This window comes from Adiantum capillus-veneris, chromosome 28, assembly GCF_014529385.1.
Source record: "Adiantum capillus-veneris isolate H3 chromosome 28, ASM1452938v2, whole genome shotgun sequence".
NCBI classification, from domain to species: Eukaryota; Viridiplantae; Streptophyta; class Polypodiopsida; order Polypodiales; family Pteridaceae; genus Adiantum; species Adiantum capillus-veneris.
In genome coordinates this window covers 110,259,112-110,274,483 of record NC_140958.1, presented here as the reverse complement: position 1 = coordinate 110,274,483, position 15,372 = coordinate 110,259,112, and positions in this window count along the sequence as shown.

Genomic DNA, 15,372 nt, shown 5'->3' with positions numbered 1-15,372 from the left:
TGTTTACAACCCTTTTTTTGTTATTTTTGGTTCTTTTTTCTAACCAAGCCACAAAATATGGTGTGTCATAGCTCAAAAAAAGCATCTTGGCTAGAGGGACGTTCCATGCTTTATAGCCCCCGATTCGGTTACGTAAAGCCCTCGAAATTTTAAAAACAGTCTTTTCCTATTCGGGAAGAAGGCTAGAATTAGTAGGTCCAAAGGGTGAGTGTGAAGGGGATGGTTGGGGACTTGAGGAACTTGTTCCACATGTCCTTCCTTCACTTGAGGTCTTAGTCTTTATATATATAGTAGTGTGTAACTATATCATAAGGCTGAGGATTGAGGGCTGGGCTTGGGCTTGGTCTCGGGCTCAGGAATGATCTTGATCCTTCCTTCCTTTTAAAATAAGATTTTTTCTTTTTTCTTTTTGTTTTTTATTTTTTATTTTGGTCTCAAACTTTTTGAGCGTTTATTTATTTATTTATTTTTAAATAAAATTCTGTGGATAATGCTGCACGTGGACGCCAAGCTTACGAGCTCACACAACTGTCCCTGGCAACTTTGTCTAACCTGCCTACAGTTAACAGGTCTAATTAACACTAATTATCTATGATAATACTATTTATCTTTGCTCACACACGGCCTATCATAGTAAACTACACACAATCAACCTTCTCACTGTCTACTGTACTGCTCACTGTCTATTGCACATTACAGAACTAAACACTAACTAACAGACATGCAAAACTTGCACATTATAGAACTTAGCAGATCTAACAAAAACTTGCACATTACAACACTAACAGATTCTAGCAAATTCTGCTAAACCTGTACATTACAGCCACTAACAGATATAACACAACTCCGACAAAAGCCGAAAACAGCTGAAAAAATGGCTTCAAGCGGTAGCATTGAGTGCTCCTCAAGCTTAGTGCAAGACAGTCCCCGGCAGTGGCACCAAAAATGTGCGCTTTGCTACACGTGTCGGAGGTTGAGAACTTGCAAAAACACTGTGTGCGAGCCACGAATGGCTGCAAGCACACAACTAGAAGATCTTAGCAAGCTCAAAGGGGCAATGGTGTGTCACTCACTGCTCAATGATTTCGTCGTGAAGGATCCTGTGTCGTGAAGAAGAAGGAGTCGTCGCCGTCGCCGTCGCCGTGCTCAATCGTAGATGCCGTCGCAATGATCGATCACTCTCTCTCTCTCTCTCTCTCTCTCTCTCTCTCTCAAGTATACACACACACACATACACATGTGAGCACACGAAGGAGGAAAAGACAAAGTAGAGCAAGAGCACTTCTTAGCTTGCACCTCAAAGAATGAGAAATTTATGTCAAAATAGACATTTTATAAGAGTTTGACCCATTCACACATAGACGCCCATAGTGGCCGATCGTTGCAAAAATATTGTTAAATAAGATAAGTGATGCGCCTCTAAAGCAACGATCACAACACACCTATTGAATCAACAAACCCGATCCAAGACTCAATTAAATAAATAATAATACGTTCATCAAAGGTGATAGAGTGTCCGTGAAGGTTAATAGACAATCCCTTCTAATAAACAGAACTGACAAATTTTTAATACTTCACCCCATTTTTAGACCTGTACAAGAAGTCCAAAGAGTTAGCCTTGTTACATGCCCCCTCCCCCTCCCCCCCTTTTTTGCTTCAAAAGAAAAAAGAAAAAATTACGGGTTAATCAACTTGCTCCCAATCTCTCATGAGAATCTCTATATCAAGCAAAGAATGTTTAAATTTATTTGAAATCATAAACAAATTCAATTAGAGACATGAGAAACATATCATTGTACAAGAAACCAAGTAGAGGAGTGATAAAAAGGCAATCAATTTCGGCATACATCCCAAGGGTAATGCATTTTGAAACATTAAACCAATGCATCCTTTTGCAATCTCAACAAGAGAAATGATCATAACTCACAAAAACTCGAAAGTATTGGTATTGCAAAGGCTACACGGTTAAAACTATCAAGTTTGCAATCTCAACAAGAGAAAAGATCATAGCTCACAAAAACTCTAAAGTATTGGTATTGCAAAAGGTACAAGGTTAAAACTAGCAAAAGTAAACAATATGAGATTCCTGAGTAATTCTCTACGAACACTCCAAAAATACCAACTCTTTAAGGCATCAATAACCCCAAAGTCTAAAGTAACATCTTTCATGAAAAAATCCAAAAAAACTAACAAATATTCTTTTTATAAAAAAAAAGTTTATGTTAAACCGGCATGTAGAATCCATTAACTTTTTGTTTAAGTATCACCGAGTTAATGGAAAAGTATAGATATATACCCTAAAACTAAATCCCAAGAACAAGTCCTAACCTAGAAAGAATAAGCTAGGGATATTTATAGACACGCAATGACTAGATCTAAAGCGAAGTGGATGGTGCTATTCACAAAAGGAGTCATTACCTAAAGTAGAGTCACCAAGACCAGACCAAAAGGCCTCCCTTTTTCTTGACCTATGAGACAATACTACATAGATCAAAATCTCCTTTAAATAATTTCAGTTAACCTAAAACCATTAGTTTCAAGGGTCTCATTATTTGAAGGATGTAGAGAGGTAGCTAGGTAAGAACCGATTTATTTAAGGTCATCCTTTATGTTTTATCCAAAGGGATAAAGGGTTTCAAAAGTAGAACCTTATTTCCCTGAGTCACAAATGAGTCAAACGGTGCACATATTCAACTTAGATGGTGTTCTTATCCCATATCTCCAATTTCATGTCATTCAATGAACAAATCAGTAGGACAAGGTAAAAAAGTAACATTAGATCCTCTGACCATCAAAAATAACATTAGAATCATAACCATGGTCAAAACGAAGTTGGGAAAAGATAAAACGTGCAGCTAAGAGAAGTAAGCGTTAGCCAAATTAGAGAGTGATGCCATTTTCAAGTGAGGTTTTTAAGCAAGCGCGTATTAGGTACTTTACGAGCTTTTCAAAAAACATTAATTGGGTGTAACACATTGAAACAGTGAGGGACGTTAGAGAGAAACAAAGAGAGAGACTCATGGAAGAGGCTAATGCTATAGCCACATGGTATTTTTTGTTTAATAAACATTCTGACAGTCCAAGAGTTCTTTCATGTTCTACTCATTTCTTACCTCTAGTTCTAAAACTAATTTATGCTTTTGCCTATCTACTTCTCTATGTCTTGGGACATCTTTGAAGTAGTTGCCTCTTTGAAGATGTTGTAAGAGCACTCTTGAGTATTTTCATTTCGATTGGCAAAACAAATTCTTTCATTGTTGGGTCCATGTGTCAAGAGTCCTTCTCTAAGATGCATTGTAGTGGGACTCTTTATACCCAATCCTCTCCTAAAACTCAAATACTGAAGTTGCATGAATCACCATGTTGTCTATGTTTGAATCTTTACCCAATCAAGTCCATGACATCTTCCCTTGCAATTCACAAGACTTCTCGACCCTCAAAAAAACTATACATTGTGCATGTTTCAAGCTTATTGCTACATTAAATGCAACCATCACTTTATCTTATCACCTAAAATAATTGCCAACATGTTTTCAACGAGAGGCAATTATGTCAAGAATTGTGTTGAAGATTGATCACATCCTCTACCAAGGGATATCTTCTATTAGACTAACTATTATGCTACAAGAATACATACTAAGTGAAAGAGAGAGTGTGCAAAACCAAAGTGAATCAAGTACCGTGGAAAGAGCTTATGAGTACACAGTTTTGAAGCCCATCGTTTCACATGACATGGTTTCCACCAAACTAATAGCTATAACAAAACCACTACGTTAAAGATGAGTAGTAATTTATATTTACTTTTGCAACATAATGTCTAAAAGAAAGAACAATTTTACAACTGAAACAAACCCTTTGAAAATGACTCGCGACCATAGGCAAACGCCAAACATTACGAAGCGAGTGGACACTAGCCATGAGGAGGGGGTTGACAAGGATATAATTTTTGGGCAAATGATTCATGTAAAGATGTTTTGAAAGGCTGAACTTTAGATCTGGATGGTCCTATCAGTGGTGCCACATTGTCTTGGCCTTTCGGTGCCATTTGTGGATTTCTTTCATCTAGAGCTCTCTTCATGGTAGGACCTATGAACTTTTGGTTTTTGAGATTGAGGGCCAATCTTCTATTACATGCAAGCAAGCTAAAAAGCACTCTCTGTTGTACTCAAGGCTCACACAATGCCAATGATGCTCATGACATGCATGTGACATTGTGCCCCTACCCACAAACACATCGAGCACAATGTCCCCGGGTTGTGTAAATGTGTCAAGCAACCATTTGTCCAAACAAGCACAAAATTTGACATTTAGAACGATGGACATCATGAGCTACAAATAGGATGTTCATCCTTCCTTCATGCCACTTTCAAAATTTTCCTCTCCTCGTAGGTTGATTTCAAAATATATGTGCTATCAGAGCTGTACCGCCCACCATTGAGACTGTCGTATGTCTAGAACGTCTATCATATCATGGACGTGCTAATACGAGTCTTAGAGGGTAATTGAAGATGGCTACTACAAGCAAATCGATCTAAAATAATTACAGGTGTTAAGACATTGAAAAGATACAAGGTTGTAAAAATGATAGCTTGGACTCATCCAGAGAGACCTTCATCGTGCATAGTAGCCACAAAGGTGACATTGAACCTCAAGAACTTGTATGCAAAATATGCCACCATTTTGATGAGATCAAATCTCATGTCATACCATGATGGCATCATAGAGCTAGTTTGTGATATGGTTACCCTTGTGGGAAAGTATGCCCATATTAGTTGGGCCTCATCCAAATACACATCAAGATCAATGTCTTCGAATCTAGTCAAGCCACTGAAGAAAAAATGGATATGCAGCAAATTCTTATCAAAACAATCATAAAAAGTAGAACCTTATTTTCCTAAGTCACAAATGAGTCAAATGGTGCACATATTCAACTTAAATGGTGTTCTTATCCCATATTTCCAATTTCATGTCATTCAATGAACAAACCAGTAGGATATGGTAAACAAGTAACATTAGATCCTCCAAAATAGAAATTCTCCAAAACAAAAATTTGAAATGTCATTCAATGAACAAACCAATAGGATAAGGTAAAAAAGTAACAATATAAGATTCCTGAGTATTTCTCTACCAACACTCCAAAAATACCAACTCTTTAATGCATCAAGTATCCCAAAGTCTAAAGCAACCTTGATGCTTGTCTGCAAAACATCTTTCATAAAAAAATCCAAGAAAACTAACAAATATTATTTCTGTAAAAAAACAAGCATTAGGAAAGAAATGGACTCAGTTTTGGGCCCTTTAGCTCTAGTGAGAGAATGCTCCTTAGTCAATAGGAAGAAAGCTAACGTTAGTTGAAAAAACCTTCTTTCTCATTTTGAAAATATCCATGAAAACCATTTAGGTGAAATTGTCACTATCATAAAAAAAGTAAGGCGTTTGATAATGACATCTTGCACAAGTGCCGAACGCCTTTTTATGACCCGGTATTGCTATCCTATAAAGTGAAGTAATTGTAATTGTGCATCTCGCACAAGTATCAATCACCTTTTTATGAAGTACTCGCAATTTAAATTCGAACAGATCTTACTTGATAGTGATTGATAGGTACTATTTAAGACTATCAAGGAGTCTCTCTGGGACCTCTATTCACTTGGTTTTGACCTCATGAGGCCCTATGATTAAGATATAGCATTGTTTAAGCCCACGAATGCATCCGAAACGTCCAAAAATCTTAGGATAGCTCTTTAAAACGCTGAAATCTGACGTCTTTAGTTCAAGATATAGCATTTTTAAGCCTAGGACCTCATGAGGTCAGTACCAAGCGAATAGAGGCCTCATGAGGTCAGTTTCTATTCGCTTGGTACTGACCTCTAAGTGATCACGAGCATGCATTTAAGTGATTGAACAAACTTTTACATATGTACTATGAAAAATAGAATCCAAAAAAAAACTTTTGCATTTTTCATAATTACCTCTCTCTATGTTGAGTTGGCGTTTCTTACAGGGCCCAAAATTGAGTCCAGGTTTCTCATAATGGTTATGTTAAGCCGGCATGCAAAATCCATTAAGTTTTTGTTTAAGTATCCATTAAGTTAATGGAAAAGTCTAGATATATAACCTAAAACTAAATCCCAAGAACACGTCCTAACCTAAAAAGAATAAGCTAGGGATATTTATAGACACGCAACGACCGGGTCTAAAGAGAAGTGGAGGGTGCCGTTCACAAAAGAAGTCATTACCTAAAGTAGAGTCACCAAGACAAAAAGGCCTCCCTTTTTCTTAACCTATGAGACAATACTACAAAGATGAAAATTACAATACTATGTCCTAAAGCTTTAAATAATTACAGGTAACCTAAAACCATTAGTTTCAAGGGTTCAACAATTTGTTACTTAACCCCATAGTCTCATTATTTGAAGGATGTAGAGACGTAGCTAGGCAAGAACCAATTTATTTAAGGTCATCCTTTACTTTTCATCCTGAGGGATAAAGGGTTTAAAGAAGTAGAACCTTATTTCCCTAAGTCACAAATGAGTCAAACAGTGCACATATTCAACTTAGAGGGTGTTCTTTATCCCGTATTTCCAATTTCATGTCATTCAATGAACAAATCGGTAGGATCAGGTAAAAAAATAACATTACAATCATGATCATGGTCAAAACAAAGTTGGGAAAAGTTAAAATGTGCAGCTGAGAGAAGTAAACGTTAGCCAAATTAGAGAGTGATGTCATTTTCAAGCGAGAAATTTTTAGCAAGCGCTTATTACGTACTTGGCGAGCTTTTCAAAAAACACTAATTGGGTGCAACACATTAGAAACAGTGAGGGACGTTAGAGAGAAACATAGAGAGAGAGAGACTCATGGGAGTGGCTAATGCTATAGCCACATGGTATTTTTCTTTTACTGAACATTCTGGCAGTCCACGAGTTCTTTCATGTTCTACTCATTTCTTACCTCTAGTTCTAAAACTAATTTACGCTTCTGCCTATCTACTTGTTTGTGTCTTGGACATCTTTGATGTGGTTGCCTCTTTTAAGATGTTGTAAGAGCACTCTTGAGTATTTTCATTTTGATTGGCAAAACAAATTTTCCCATTGTTGGGTCCATGTATCAAGAGTTATTCTCCAAGATGCATTGCGGTGGGACTCTATATACCCAATCCTCTCCCAAAACTCAAACACCGAAGTTGCAAGAATCACCATGTTGTATATGTTTGAAGCTTTACCCAATCAAGTCCACGACATCTTCCCTTGCAATTCACAAGACTTCTCTAGACACTCAAAAAACTGTATATTGTGCATGTTTCAAGCTTATTGCTACATTAAATGCAACCATTGCTTTATCTCATCCCCTAAAATAGTTGCCAACATGTTTTCAACGAGAGGCAATTATATCAAGACTTGTGTTCAAGATTGACCACATCCTCTACCCCTCTACCGGGGGATCTCTTCTATTAGACTAACTAGTATTCTACAAGAAGATCATACTAAGTGGAAGTGAGAGGGTGCAAAACCAAAGTGAATCAAATACCTTGAAAAGAGCTTATGTGTACATAGTTTGGAAGCGCATCTTTTCACATGACATGGTTTCCACCAAATTGTTAGCTATAACAAAACAACTACTTTAAAGACCAGTAGTATTTTATATATATTTTAACATAATGTCTAAAAGAAAGAACAACATTGCAACTAAAAGCCTTTGTAAATGACTTGACCATAGGCAAATGCCAAACATTACAAAGCGAGTTGACACTAGTCATGAGAAGGGGGTTGACAAGGATATAATTTTTGGGTAAATGATTCATGTAAAGATGTTTTGGGAGGCTAAACTTCAGATCTGGATGGTCCTTTTGGTGGTGCCACATTGCCTTACCTTTTGGTGCCATTTGTGAAGCTCTCTTCATGGTAGCTCCTATGAACTTTTGATTTTTGATGCTCATGACATGCCTGTGACATTGTGTCCCTACCACTAAACACATCGAGCACAATGTCCCCGGGTTGTGTAAATGTGTCAAGCAACCACTTGTCCAAACAAGAACAATTGAGACTCTCGTATCTCTAGAACGTCTATCATATCATGGACGTGCTAATCTGAGTCTTAAAGGGTAATTGAAGATGGCTACTACAAGAAAATTGATCTACAATAATTATAAGTGTTAAGACATTGAAAAGATACAGGGTTGTAAAAATAATAGCGTGGACTCGTCATCTTTGAATCACCAAAACTCCACAACTATATCCAAATATAAGATATGATTGAGTTGCAATTCACAATCTACAAAACTACCAACAACTCTAGAGAGATCTTCATCGTGCATAGTAGCCACAAAGGTGACATTTAACCTCAAGAACTCGTATGCAAAATATAATACCATTTTGAAGAGATCAAACAACAACTTTTGAAAATTCGAATTTTTCTTCTACCAATCCCTCAAAGGGCTTGATTCAATAACCTTATATCATGCTTATTGTTATATTCAAACATTGTTCAGAAAACCCCTATTCTTGGCAATCCCAGACAACAAACCGTATGGCAATTTTTTAGAGTGGAAAACTTAGAGCAGAATATTATCAGAGAAAGACCTTATGAAAAGCATCAGTAGGTCAAAGATTTCTAGTGAGTTCTGTTGATGAGTTCGTAATGCGAAAGGGATGCAAGGGTTGACATATTGAGAGAGAGAGAGAGAGAGAGAGAGAGAGAGAGAGAGAGAGAGAGAGAGAGAGAGGCTTTGGTTGGAGCTTATTTTCACACTATGTGTGAGCTCCTTATTGTTCTATATTATCATTAACAAAGAATGAGATTAGGGTTAGTGAGCGGCTAGTTTGTGATGGTATTGCCCTAATGGCCTTATCCCCAGCGACCTCTCAATTAAAGGCCAATGTACCAATAAGCAAAGAAATGGGTAGTGCCTATTAAGTCACGCAAATATGAAAATGCTGAGGAGGTAAATCCTTTGTGAGAAGGATAGCAGGGTTGTCATGTGTGTGCACCATGACAAGTTGGATGCACTTTTCCTCAACCATCTCCCAAATGAAATGCTGCTTGACGTCAATGTTCATTGTCTTTGCATGAAACACAAGATTTTGTGCTAGTTGAATAACACTTTGACTGCCATAATGCAATATCAAAATCTCAAAATTAATGCAGACAAGCAAGCCAAATAGCTTGTTTGCAAGCTTCAAAGGTGGCCACATTTTGTGCCTCAGTGGTTGATTGAGCAATACAATCTTGCAAACGGGATCTCCACAATATTGCACCCCCAACTAACCTGAAAACATAGTCCCTAGTGGACCTTCTATTGTCCACATTCCTTGCATAATCAGCATTTGTGTATCCTTTTACATGTGCATCCTTGTTTCCAAGGCATAAATATTTGTCCTTTGTATCACTAAAATATCTCATTGCTCCTTTCATTGCCTCCCATGATTTTTACCAAGATTAGACATGTATCTGCTGACTACTCCCGTTGCAAATGCACTATCTTGATGAGTAGCAATCATGGCATATATTAGGCTACCAACAGTAGATGCATAAGGAACCTTGATCATTTCAGCCTTTTCCTCCTCTGATTTAGGTAGGACAATCAATTTGGATAAGTTTTACATATGAAGGTATCGGGCTATTAAATACCTTCCCCCTCTCCATATTAAAACATTGAAATACCTTGGAAATGTATTATCATCTCTCGACTATGACGTTTTAGCCGCAAGGTCAACTACTACCTTTCAAAACTGGATCATTGATTCTAGTGCATCATCATTTCATGTTACTCCATGTAGAGAATGGTTTTCTACTTATGATGCTTCAAGGAAAGGTGTGGTCCATCTCGGAAGAAATTATGCATGTAACATAGTGGGTAGCACTAGTGATGCTCAATTGCCATTTGTTAATGGTTGTAACTTCACTTTGAAGAATGTGAGTCACATTCCAAAGTTGGCAAAAAATTTAATTAGCACTAGGCAACTTGATAATGAGGGTTATTATACCTCTTTTGGAGATGCTTCTTGGAAGTTGTCAAAGGATTCTTTGATTGTGGAAAATGATTTCAAATATGGAATTCTTTACACTCTACATGTTGCTAGTGTTAAGAACAATGTTATGTATAACTGAGTAGCCAAATACGTCTTTATGGCATTACCAGCTAGGTCATATGAGTGAAAATGGAATGAAAGAATTATCTCATTTGGGTTATTTATCGCATCTTGAGTATTCTACCTTGGTAAACAAACAAAAAGTCGTCACAAAGCAAGTGGCTATAGAAGAAGTGAGCGCTTAGAGTTAATACATAGTGACATTTGTGATCCTATGCCTAGTGTTTCATTAGGGGGTGCTTCTTATTTTCCCACCTTCATAGATGACTATTCCCACAAAGTTTGGGTTTATCCTCTTAAACACAAGTTGAGAACCAAAGTGGAAAGAAGGTCAAGTGCTTACGCACACTCATAATGGTGGGGACTATGTTTCAAAGTGTTTTCAAGAATTTTGTGATTAAAAAAGAATCATAAGTCTTTTCAAGAAGCTTGTGATTCAAAGGGAATCAAATGTGAGTTGACTGCTCCTTACAATCCTCCACATAACGGTGTTGCAAAGAGAATGAATAGATTTATGTTGTCTATTGCTAGTCTATCTGAAGAGTTTTGGGCAGAAGCGATTGCTACAATAGTTTATCTCATCAATAGGTCACCTAATCATGTGCTAGACGAACACGATCCAGAGATGCTTTGGTCTAAAAAGGTTCATTCTTATAAATATTTTCAAGTTTTTGGCAATGAATCATTTTGTCACGTTCCTTAAGCATAACAAGCTTGAACCCAAGTGAAGGAAATGTATATTCTTGGGTTATGGCGAGTTTGGTGAAATGGCATAAGAAACCTATATCTACTATTGAGATTCAATGTGTGGTGATTCAAGAGGATGGGATAGTACATAATAGAGTATATAATGTACATGAACAACAGCCACAACTTGTGGAAAACCCTCTTGTGGTAGAAGAAAGAGTGGAACAACCTAATGTGCATGAGTTAAGGAGATCTACTAGGGTTTCTTGTCCTCCTAAACGTCTTGTTCCATCTCTTGACTATGTGATCTTGACAGATTGTGGTAAGCCTTCATGCTATGAGGAAGCTATGTACGCAAATGATAAGCTTAAGTGGAAAATGACTATGCAATTTGAGATGAATGCTTTGAAGAAGGATGACACTTGGGACTTGATACCTTTGAAAGAGGGCATGAATGTTCTTCCTTGCAAATGGGTCTACAAAATGAAGATCACTACCATTGATGATAAGCCAAAGTCTAAGGCCAGACTTGCTACCAAGGTTTTAAGGAACAAAAGGGTGTTGATTTTGGTGAAATCTTTTAACCGATTGTGAAGATGACCACTCTTCACTTAGTGCTTGCATTGGTAAGCCATTGAGGATATGGAACTTGTTCAAATGGATGTCAAAACGTAATTCTTACATGGGGATCTTCATGAAGACATTTATACGCAACAACCACAAGGGTTTGTTATTGAAGGCAAGGAAAAGATGGTTTGCAAAGTTAGAAAGGCAAGGATCCCGTCAATGGTATCATAAGTTTGATGCTTCTACGAGGTCTCAAGGTTTTAGAAGGAGTGACAAATATCATTGGTGCCTCTACACTAAAAAAGCTATTAATGGTAGTCTGATATTGATCTTGCATGTAGAGCACATGCTTATCATTTGGGAAAAGTACTAGAAAGATAGATACATTGAAATCAAAGTTGCACAAGAACTTTGACATGAAGGATTTGGGAGAATCCAATCACTTTCTTAGTATGAGTATTGTCAGAGATACGAGCAAGAAAATCCTTTGCTTATCTCAGATTGAACAACACATATCCATGTGATTCCATTGCTTTTTCTTCTTCAATATTCATGGACAAAGTTTTTTGTTCACCTTGTCTTGAACTTGCTTAACTTTAGCTTTCGTTTGCTCTCTCTCTTTCCTTTGTATACGACCAAGCTTATTGCAATGGTAACACTTTATGTCATGACAAGAATGAGATTTGCTTCTTGATCTTCCTTTCTTTGCTCTCTCTCTTTCCATTGTATATGAATAATTTTTCACTTCATTTATAAAATGTATGCCATTATCACTCACAATTTCAAAGGGACAACCAAATCGCGTAATAATTTTCTCAAAGAGAAACTTAGTGGTTGACCTTGCATCAGTCTTGCGTGTCACCTTAGCTTCTGTCCACTTTGTCACATAGTCAGTCGCAACAATAATATATCGAGACTGGGTGTTACGGGCTGTCGAACTAATTGGGTCTACAAAGTCTAACCCCATTTTTCAAATGGTTGGGTCACTTGAATAGGATGTAAGGGCATCCGACCCTTCTGTTGTGTGGTCTCGTAACGTTGGCATTCATCGCATCTCTTTGCAGCATCCTTCAATAAGGTGGGCCACCAATAGCCTGATTGTGACACCTTCTTAGCAGTTAGTTTTCCTAGAAAATGTCATCCGGCTATGTCCTTGTGTGCTTCTTCCAGTATGTACAAACATCTAAGAATATCATCCTTACCCACTTGTAGAGAGTACCTTCAATTAGAGAATAAGGTTCACATTCCTTTAGTAGCTTCTTGGATGGAAAATCATTAACTAAAAAGTTCACAACCTTCTCACTTCCGTCAGGCATTGTCTCGACTAGAAATAGGGAAGTATCGGGCAATTAGTCATTGATTCCAGTAGGGGCTTCACCATTGGGTATGCGAGACAAATGATCAGTCATGAAATGCCTTTTATCAGGTCTCACCACAACGATAAAATCAAACTCAAGAAGAATTAATAACCATCGTGTAATTCTTCTCGTGGAGCATGGTTCGTTTACTAGATACAACAACGCTTGATGATCCACATAAAAAACAAACTTGTTGGCAAGAAGGTAATAGAAAAATTTCTTTACTGCATAAATCATAGGTAAACCTTTCCGCTATGTACTGATGTAGTTCCTCTTAGCATCATTCAGTTGGCAACTTGCAGAGCTAATGGGGTAGTCCAATTTATGTTCTCCTGGTTGAGCTAAAACACACCCAATAGCAAAGATTGATGCATCAATATGCACATGGAAAAGTATGTTCCAATCGGGCACTCACAGGTTTTGAGCACTTGTCAGGGACCTTTTTAATAATTCAGAGGCATGGTCACATTCCTCGGTCCAGTGAAACTCGATAAGAAGCTTGTACAATGGACGAGCTATCTCAACAAAGTTTAAAATAAACTGTCGATAATAACCAACATGCCCCATAAATCTTTGAGCTCCCTTATAATTTGTAGGTGGTGGTAAATTAGCAATAGCTTTAATTTTTCTTTCATATGTGGAAATCCCATTCTTGGACACAATATTCCCTAAAATGACTGCATGCTTAACCTAAAATTGGCATTTGAAAGGGTTAAATGAGATGCAATACAATCTGCACCTTTCAAACACTTTTCGTAAACATGATAGATGTTCTTTCCAAAAAGAATAAACACAAAGGTCATCTAAATAATCTTCACAAAACACCCTTAAATATTCCCTAAAAGCAATGTTTATCAATCTTTGGAATGTAGCAAGGGCATTAGTTAAGCCAAAAGCCATAACACAAAATGCAAACACTTCGAATTCAATTATAAAATTAGTTTTAGCTTGGTCCTCTAGCACAATCATGATTTGATTGTAACCAGAGTACCAATATAAAAATCTATAAGCTTCCTTTCTTGTGACTCTCTCAAGCACATGTTCTGAATATGGCAAGGGGTAATTAATGGTCTCTTCTAGTGGCAACATTAACCTTCTTGAGATCTACGCACACTCTGAGTTTCCCATTCTTTTTTGGCACAATAACTATTGGAGACACCCATTTTGAGTGTTGAACAGGGTATATGAATCCACATTTGATAAGCTTTTTGAGTTCTTTTTGAATAATCTTTGCATACTTAGGATTCATTGGGTAGGGTCTTTGTTGGACTCGTTTAGTAGTGCTAATCATTGAAATTGTATGTTGCACTATGGAAGGTGGAACGCCCTTCATGTCATGATATGTTCAAGAAAATATATCCTTGGATTCCTTGAGGAGGTCCTTAAGTACATTTCTCAGTCTCTGTCAGGTCTCGGGCAATGAAAATAGGTTTGGAGTCCTCAGCTGGGTTTGCTAACTCTATTTCTTTAACTATCATCGGACCATCATAGATTCCATTACTTCCATTAGTAGATGTTCTTTGGGCCTTTGTATACCAAAACTTACACTCCTGCGTGGTGTAGGATTTGAATGATCAGGTGCAGGGTGTAAGTCCACCGTTGGATCTTGTTGTGCTGTGGATTGTGATTTTGATTCCGCTTCCCTAATTGTTGAGCTAACTCTCTGTTTTGGCCTCTCCTTATAGTACGACTCAACTTTGGATTCTCTATAGCCTCTAGCTGTGCAATGTCAATGGCTTGTGGGCTGCATCACATGACGCTTTGATGGTATTATCCCCAATTATCTACCAACTTCTGATGAGCATCACATGCTCCCATATAATTGAGACATTCTGTGATAGATTTCTTTTCATTTATCTTAGCACGTACATTCACTCGATATCGTCACCTCTTATATTGCTTACTCCTCTTGTCTAATTTTTAATTATGGCCGGTCTCTAGTGCAGAGTCCCTTGATGAATCACTACTCGTGTCTTCTCCGATTGTCATCTAGGGTACCACTCGGCCTTGAATGGTTTGTCCCCACATTTTCACCAATATTTAACTCAAATTCTTCATTCTCAGAGTCAATTTCAACTAATGATTCTGACTCCAAATCGTGTGGGCTATAGTCTTCTAAGACGCTACTGGTTCCAATGTCAGTCAAGCCTTCATCTTGTAGGTCATCAGAAGCTATATGCATTGCTCCTATCATATTTAAAGGTACAAGTTGTGGCACTTTGTCCCTCGTAGGTGTTACACAATTTGTCCATCTATTTGTCCAAGTGGCTAGGTGGACCCAATCGACGTTGTCAGACTCAACCATTCCAGGTAGAACATCCCTATAAGGGGAATCTTCCCTGATATTGGTGTCCTTTTTATACGTGTAACAATATTGCAATGGGGCCGAGTGAATTGTGGTTTCAGATCGATGGTCAATTATAAATCTTTTTTCTAGAGGAGTGCTTGACCAGTCACAAGATCAATGTTGGAATTAGGGTTGCAGAGAAACACACACAGCTTGGAGAAGACGAACGAAGATCAAGGCACACAATAGAGAATGTGTAACTTAGTGTGCAATGGAAAGATAGATAGCCCTAGAGTGATGGGCATATATACAATGCACGGGGGGAAAAACCTCCTAAAGAGGGAAAAAATCCCCCGGTCGTCCTAGTGTGTTCACACACATC